At 37.0% G+C, this 8562-nt stretch overlaps 1 long non-coding RNA gene across 1 annotated transcript; it reads right to left on the bottom strand.

The window, feature by feature from the left end:
• Positions 1-1531: 1531 nt before the first annotated feature.
• LOC106923088 (uncharacterized) lies at positions 1532-4038 on the bottom strand. Its single transcript, XR_001419336.2, has 3 exons — positions 3882-4038; positions 2801-2894; positions 1532-1733 (listed from the first exon to the last, which is right to left on the bottom strand). It is a non-coding gene; the product is annotated as an uncharacterized LOC106923088 (long non-coding RNA).
• Between the last annotated feature and the right edge of the window lie 4524 nt (positions 4039-8562).

The following is an 8562-nucleotide window of genomic DNA, read 5'->3' as shown; positions in this document are numbered from 1 at the left end:
TTATTTCTAATAGCCCTCACCTCATATTAAGTAAATAATTTATGTCTTTTTTCAGGATCAGTACAATTTAAACAACTTAAGCACAAATGATAACAAATGTAATATTCTTAGTCCACTAATCAGCTGCTAATCTGTTCAAAGTTAATCTGCCTCTCGCTCAGTGCTAGTCTGAAGATGTTCTACAATGTTAGCAAAAGGACTCAACTCAATTCCAGATGAATGTAGAACTTTAAATAACAGTATGTTCAATGTTGTGTAAAAATACGTCGGCAATTTTAATTTTGAAGGTTAAAAGGTTGAGGCTTAATTTCCTGTCATCTGATTACTGAAGTTCCAGGTTATAGAAATATTTACACCATCATCTAAATAAATCTAAAGAAATTACTACTTTTTAGTCTTTTAACGCCAAAAAAAACCCTTTGTTCTACAGAATTATTTTTTTGGTATGGTCTTGACTTCCTTACATAAAAGGACAAAATATGTTTTACAATAAATTTATGCTACACGTTTTGATTTTGCATATTTACCATGTGAAACAAGTCTTTGAAAAACACCAAGTGTTGTACAAATATTACTGCAGAACAAAAATTAGCTGTAAGAACTGTGGCTGTGTATCGTTTCCAAGAGGAAGAGACCTTCGGACCGCCTTTGGCCTCACTGGCATCCGTTTCACCTCATTGGGACTCTTGGACCAAGAGTGTTGAAAACACAGAGAAATCATTTCACTGGAGGAGTGTCGCGGGATTAAATTGGCCTCTGGTTCAGTACGAGTCCCTGCTGTGTTGAGCGGAAGAGAAGGGCCTGGCTGGCAGTAAGGGGCAGGCCCAGGCATGGCAGGCCCCATGCTGAGACCCCCTCCCTACCTCTGACAAACACGGCAGTGGATAATCTCTCCTTCAGGGACTCGGCTCAGCACTGTGGGGCTGAGAAGGGAAGGGGGGTTGGGGGAGGCGTTGTGAAGCTTGGCTCTAAGGAACCGACTCTGGATGTGTGGCATTCACCGAAAGCACACATCCACACGCTGGCTTGGATTGTGTGCACAGTTTATGTACGTCTCAATTTTCTCTTGTCTCACTCTTTTTGTTCACTCCTTTGTCACGCTGTCAACTCCTGACAGTTGTCAGTAAAAATACTGAAGCCAAATAATAAATTTCAGTTCGTGCAGCACAGCAGTCTGAGTGGAATTCAGAAATATATGCAAGCCAAAGTTAAAGAACAATTTTAGAGGTAAAAAGTGTAGTTTAGCAGTTCAAGATGTTGTTCTTCCCCCTCCCCCGAGACAAACCCGCTTTAAAAATTGCACATATTTCAACCCAAAACAAGGTTCTCTTCTATACCTGCAACATAGTTATGGTGTATGTACCAAAAACCTATTGATTATTTTGTATTATTACTTAAAGATTTGTTACCCGATAAAAAAAAAAAATTAACACTACTTAATGATACGTTAAAATAATTTCGGATTAAAATTAAACCAGGTACTAATGGAAGTAAAACTTGTAAGCAGTAAAGAAAAAAAAAAACTCAAACATTTTGCCTCCTAAACATCAGTTTTTATTACAAAAAAAAAAAAAAAGAATGAAACGACTTATAATCCTTGAAAGTCTTCTTGTGACGAACGGCCATCCAGAGATGATCAAATATAAATGTCCTTGTCCAACGTCACTGAACAGTGAATTTGCGCGAGCCACTATGACGTCTCCATCTTGTAACCATGTTTTTCCAGCTCCGCTCTGCAGGAAGGAGAAAGAAAATAGAAAAGATCAAGTCAGCAGAGATGATTACTGGTGGGTGGTTGGGGCATAAGTACCCTCTGGTATTGATTGTAAGAACCATTAAGAGATGGAAGAGAGAGAAAAAAAGAACTACATAAATATTAGATAATGCATGCAGCTATGGATTTGATGATTATACATACAGATGGCAGCTGTGCCCTTAAACAATAATGATATCTTTTAAGAAACAACTTAATGGTAGGTCTATTGTAATTGAACTAAATAAAATAGCATATTACTATTACTAAGTTCCAAGTGTACTCAAACATAAACAGAGCCGCCACTTATCTATCAACAGTTATTGATTATATATGCGCCTTCAAAGCATTATGGACCTGGAGATAACTCTCCGAACATAAATCCTGTTAAGATCAAACTTAATTACATTTTTTTTATATATTTCACACTTATTTTTAGACATAATTAGGGCATTAAAAACTAATCATGAAATATGAAATGGTACACTACCACTAATGGAAAAGTGTGCTAAAGAAAAGCAGCAGAAAAAGACACAATCTAAAAACAGCAGGACAGTCAGAATCCCCTCCCCTACGTAATTAGCCCCACCCAAAGTTCAAGACTGCCGGCTGCACAAAACAGGAAGAACATGAGCTAAGCAAAAATATTTGTGACCCTGATGTCACTCTTGTTTTTGATATAAGTTTTGCTGAGAATATCAGATGAGGGTACATTATTGTTTGATGTAACATTAATACAAATATCTCATATCTGCACCATTATATGAAACCCAAATAGACATCTTCAAAATAGTATAAATCTGTGAAACAAAAGCTGTAACTGTAATTGTATCTGCACAGCAAAACATAGGGGTCTCACTAAATTATACAGGGGCCGGAGGAAGAGGATTTAAAATGCAAGTTAAATAAATGTAATATTCATGAAGGAGACATAAAAAACAACAACAAAAAAACATTTATTTCCACTGTACTGTTCAACTTGGTATGTTGCTGTGCTTAGCTAAGTGAGAGCCTTAATATAATTTGTAGAGCTACAATAGTCATTACCTCAGCTGATTTGAGAAATCGTCTTCTACGTTGTCGTCGTCCCAGTTGTCTTCCCAAACATGAGCATCTTCATCTTCATCCAGTCCCGTCCAATCTGACATTTACAGCAAATCAGTTCGAGTTACAATTATATATTTGTATTTTAAACTCTCAAGACAGAAAGTTAAGCAGGAAAAAGCCCTTTTTCTACAGCTGTAAACAGGTGAATAATGTTGAAGTTTCGGTCGGATCAAAACAATGTTCGACTGACCTTAAGATAAGTTGAATTTTAAATCAAACAAATAGACTGCTCATAATGTTTGCATTATGTAGCAGACCAATAACCATGCATTGTTTTCATCAATGTATTGAAATGTATTTATTTATAATCAATTGGTGCTAAAAACATTGCCTACGTCAAAAGTGCTAAAGGTAGTGTCAGCAGGGCTTCATGCCATATTCAGACACATCCTTTTTGTCTGCATTTGACACTGGCACTAAAGTTAATAATAAATTATCTTTATTATTAAGTCGAAAAGGATTCAAGAAGATCTTTACTGTATTCATTTCAGGTTGTAATGTTCTCTGTTAATGCCTATAAAAGGTTTTGCGTCATTTTTCTACATAAACACGCCTTCTGGCTAAAAGTAGAGCATGTATACGAACATTTGCTCAAAATGTATGTACAGTATGTAACAAATAAGGCCATTTTTTTCTGTTTAAGTTCACAACCGTTACATATTTTAATGCAAACTGTGTCTCGTTTTATGATACCGTTGTGACACACTGCTAGCTGCGATGAGCTACAGCTTGTACAGTAAAAATTAGAAGTCGTATGGCAGAGAAACATTACATGCAAGTTTTCCGATACAGTCCAGAGACAACATGTTGGAAGATTTGATTATTGTGGTTAAATAATCCAGTTTCAGTGGAATGTTTTGTTTGGGTTTTTTTTTTTTTCGGTTAACTCGTAAATGCTAATGCGGCTAGCCTAGCTGAGTCACTGTGCGCGGCCTCGCAGCGAAAATTTTAGGGCTGTGGATATCCTGTTCAAAGTTAAATAAGCACCTTACATATTCACAAAACACGCAAAAATATTTACCCTCAGCTGGGAATTCTTCAAACTCGTCGTCCTCCTCCAATAAGCCCAAGTCTACGGTCTGCTTCTTGTCTGACATGTTAGCTCTGTTGCTGTGTGCTGCTCTGTGATGAATGGTTCTCTCACACCGTGGAATTATGGGAAAGTGAGGCTGTTCAGGCGGGTGGCTACTGCGCAGGACAACGCAGAAGTCATCACTTTTAGGCTCAAGCAAAGCTACAGTAGTTTACAGTAATATGATAGTGGATAGAGACTCAGCTGAGGGCAATGAAAACATAAAAAAAAAGATAAAGAAATTTAGAATCCGACATGGAATTAACAATATCAGTATGATTATAATAAATGTATCTGGCACAGAGGAAGATGGCAACACAAGTAAACAGAAGTGCTAGAAGATGTTTCTTAAAGTAGTTTGATTTGTTCATTTTTAAAATAAGATTAAAATGCACATATACGTTTTTATGATAATTATTTACATTTATTAAAAAAATAAATTATAAAATAAAAACTTTTTAAGGATTAAGAACGAGTTTAAAGTCCTCTTTAAGCATTTAATTAAAAATAGCACATCTTTACACCATAAACTTAGACAAAAAATATATGCATAGGCTTATAAGTCTATACTTAGATTGACTTTTGATAGAATTATTGAATTTTGACAACTTTAAGTACTGAATTAAAAACAGTGTGGCACTTAGAAGAAAGAGGAAAAAAGATAGTAGAATAGTTCTTATCTTGAAAATATTAATAAATATAAGGTATCGTGTTGATGTATATTACTCCTATTGTTGGTTCACACATTTTGCACCAGAATGCATTGATACAAAATGGATAAATGTCTATTTAAAATCTTTAGCCGCTTAAATAATATCATGTGTGATTATAAAAAAAAGCTTTGTTCTATAATAACAATGTTTAAGAGATGCAATGTTTCCCACATTTAGACTTTTGTAGATACAGCTAGAGCCAATGCAAAGCATCTGTTTGTTTGTTTTTTTTTATGTTTTAAGCATGAAGAAAATTAATGCAAAGACTGACAACGAGAAGGTCAAGAAAACATATCTGCAGATATTTGAGCAAACAAACACCTCTTCTGTAAACTTCTCTGCGCTTGTTTCTCTCTTCCCCCAGCTAAACTAGCACACACACTTTTTTTTCCACACCACTAGAAAGCCCTCTTTCCTCTAAACAAACACACTCCAGCCATTGGAGTTTCTGTACATATTTTTCATCTGGGAACAAATGCACTTTGTAACCCATGCGGCTCGCTCGAATAATGAAGCGGCAGCCACAGCTTAGGATGTATTTTAGATAAATGGGAGCGCACATTTACCACAAAACCACTCACGCCACAATGGAAATTGCTCTGCAGCTGTCACTTGTTGACAGACGGAACAAACCTCAAACTTAGGCACCGCGCTATTTTCAAATTATTTTGTAATCATCCTAAGCCTTTGCACATGACAATGCCGCAACGCTCAGAGGAAAGAGGAAGAAGACTTGCAAAGAAGTCGAGGCCAAAGTGTTTAAACAATGCCATCCTTGTGGACGTAAAAATGCACAGCAGCACGAGGCAGAAATAAAATGCAGCTGTAAGTTCAAAACTTTTCATTTTAAGAAGTTGCAAATTAGGAGAAAAAAGAGAGAAGAAACTGATATTACAGCTGCTCCGGAGGCGATGAACACATTTAATTTTAAACAATGCCATTTAAAAAGAGAAAATATCACTTGGAGTTTTTCCACTTTTTGTCCTGTAAACTTTCGTTTACTAATTATATAATCAACAGATCACAACAAAGTTTTTGCAAAACCGCTAAAGGGCAGGAACAGGCTTTGTGGTTTTCAAAACTTTCCAGATCAAACTATTAAAGGCGTAGTTGACTCCACCTCCCTGAGTCAGCACTTTGTAGAACCACCGTCCTCTTCAATCACAAATCACAGCTGATTTTTCAGATCTTATCACATATTATCTATTTAATTTTGGCCTGAACTCCGACTGGGTCATTCAAGCACATAGATATTCCCCACCCTCTTTTTCTGCTCTCCTCTCTATGCCTGAACTGTATCTCCACTCAAAATTTTGCATAATAAATCACGTAGAATTTTCTATCTGCCTCACTATTGGTCCATCACATAAACCCTCAAAAAAACACAGAAAAATGTGTTGTTGCAATGCGACAAAGTGTTTAAAAGTTCAAGAGGTGGGAATACTTTCTCCAACACTCTGTTGTTTTGCATTTAAAATGAACAGTAATATTGTCAAAATCACACCTGTACTCAAAGAGTGCCAGTTACATTGGCGGTTCTCTTAGCTGACAAATGTCTGTTTACAAACTAAGCTTGTGTTCCTACCTATTTTTAAGACTAGATGTTTGAAATGATGGGAACAAATTTACTGAATTTAACCAAAAAAAAAAAAAAAAAGTTTCATTCACATCATTTAATTATGAATGCTGCTCTGTCTCGCTTTGAGCTCCCCTCCCTGAGGTATTGCTGAAGTCTGGTTCCCGTGTCACTCAGTCTCAGGTGCAAGTGAAGTCCTGGGAAGTAGCCTCAACGTCCGCCCGGCATACCTGAGACTGCAGTTACACTGCGCCTGGCGCCTGTAGTCTCTCTGCCCAGGATAAAAAAGAAAAAAAAAAAGAGAAAAGGAAAGGGGGGTTCGTAGACCAGGAGATCCAACATGGCCACTGGAGACTGACTCCGCCGTGATTTGTGTCTGTGTAGCAGCATTACATTTCTGCCCTTTCACAAAGCCCTCTGGGAAAGGACAGGTCGGCAGACAGGGTAAGTGCACCTACTGAGACAGAGCAAGACTCCGACTGAGGCGCTGCCCTTCCAGTCTGACAGTCTGCACCCCGTTCCCCCAACGCTCGCCCTGCTCTTTCTCACAGGCCTCGTTCGTCACGTGGCCTTCAGGCATCGGATGGAGCGAGGTAAAGAGAAAGTTCTCCACCAAGTAATCTAGATTATCTCCTAAAGATAAACAGAGGAGCCTCCATTTTCCGCTTGTCAGAGAAAGTGACTGGGCACTGGGGGAAAGCGGTCTGTCTTCAGTGCTGTCTAGTCGTGAACTGACTCTGCCCTAGAATAAAAGGGAAGATTATTTGTACGTACTTATTTACACACAAGGTGGTTTACGAGAAACTAAAGGAACAGCGGGAAGAAAAATTACATTAAAGAAAAGGAATAAATTAGGGGGAATAATGGTAGCATTTAAGCATCAAATTATTTTTTTTTTCTAAAAGTTAATTTAACAGCTGGTTAAAGTACAATTAAAATGTGCCAATTAGGCCATTTTTGACTTTGAGGGGGGAAAGTTGCAATAAACTTTCCTGATTTAAAGAATCCTGTTTTTTCTCTCAAGCTGGTTGTAGTGGGCCAGATTTTAACCTGCAACTCTGAAATGTTCTTATGTCCAACACAGGGTGACAGGTTTTTAAAATCTGTCATATCACCAACAGGGAGTCGGTGCAGGGATCTTAAGGTCTGTGTGACATAATCCATTTTTCTAGTGTTGGTTGAGACTCTGGCAGCAGAAGTTTAGATAAACTGCAGCTCTCTGTTTCATTCATTCAACAGATTTCCATGGGAAAACCTCTAGGAGGGGTAATATGTTTAAGATGTTGATACACTGATATAGCAATAGACATTGTTGGGTGGTGAAATACAAACTTAAATCTATAATGAACATAGATTCAGATGTATTTATAAATATGCCTGATTATCGCCTAGTTTCCATCTGTTATCCCTTGACAGGTTGACGTCAATGTATAACATACATCAGATACTAAATATGACAAGATTCAACAAAAAAGCAACGAATAATACACAAGATAAAACACAGCAGGTTTTTGCATGCTCAGTTCTTCAGCTTGAGTCTTATGTTATTCCTAACTTTGCCTAATTTCCTGTGTCTTTTCTGAATAAAGTTGGATGAAATTTGAACCTGTTGGTTTGTTGATTTAATTGACATTCAGAGAAACTATCTGCATCTGCACAATAAGTAATACTGAAGGGTAAACTTAGATATTGAAAAAAAGTGGCACAAGAATACTGCCTTGAGAAACTCCACCTGAGATATTTCTACGCTCACATTTATTGTTGCCTAGTAACACAAAGTAGCCTAACGCCTGAATCCACTCAGCAAAATACCAAACAATTTCACACACTTTTCCTTTCGATCCATCGGTATTTTATGGCCAGTTTAGACAACCAACCTTGTTGCAGTTGTGTTTCATGTTGCCACTTCTCCTTCACAATGAAATAGGTGCTTCCTCACAATCAAAATGTTCCACGTAGACTGTAAAGTCATTTTAAGATTAGGTCAACACTACAAACCATTAAATCACAAAACCTAGCACCACATACAAGATTGAAATCCTGTGAAGAAATAAATAATATTTGTAGATTAACCAGGTAAGTAATGAGGGAAATCTTTAAATAAATAATAATAATAATAATTTAAAAAAAAAAACATGTATACTTGGATCCTATAGTAAATCTACAGGGAGAGCAACTTGCTTCCAGGATATGTCTGTCAAGATCCTGTATTAAATTTAATCCCAGCCAGTCAGTGAGTCTACTCCATTGTGTTTTGTGTGGATGGTCTGTCTCTCTTTTCATATAAATACATACAGGAGAGGAAAACAATGGATATTAGCTAATTCATGAAGAAATTTGA

This window comes from Poecilia mexicana, unplaced genomic scaffold (assembly GCF_051168715.1).
Source record: "Poecilia mexicana isolate PSO_F unplaced genomic scaffold, ASM5116871v1 scaffold_11, whole genome shotgun sequence".
In the NCBI taxonomy this organism is placed as follows: domain Eukaryota; kingdom Metazoa; phylum Chordata; class Actinopteri; order Cyprinodontiformes; family Poeciliidae; genus Poecilia; species Poecilia mexicana.
This window is presented reverse-complemented; position numbering and strand designations above follow the sequence as displayed.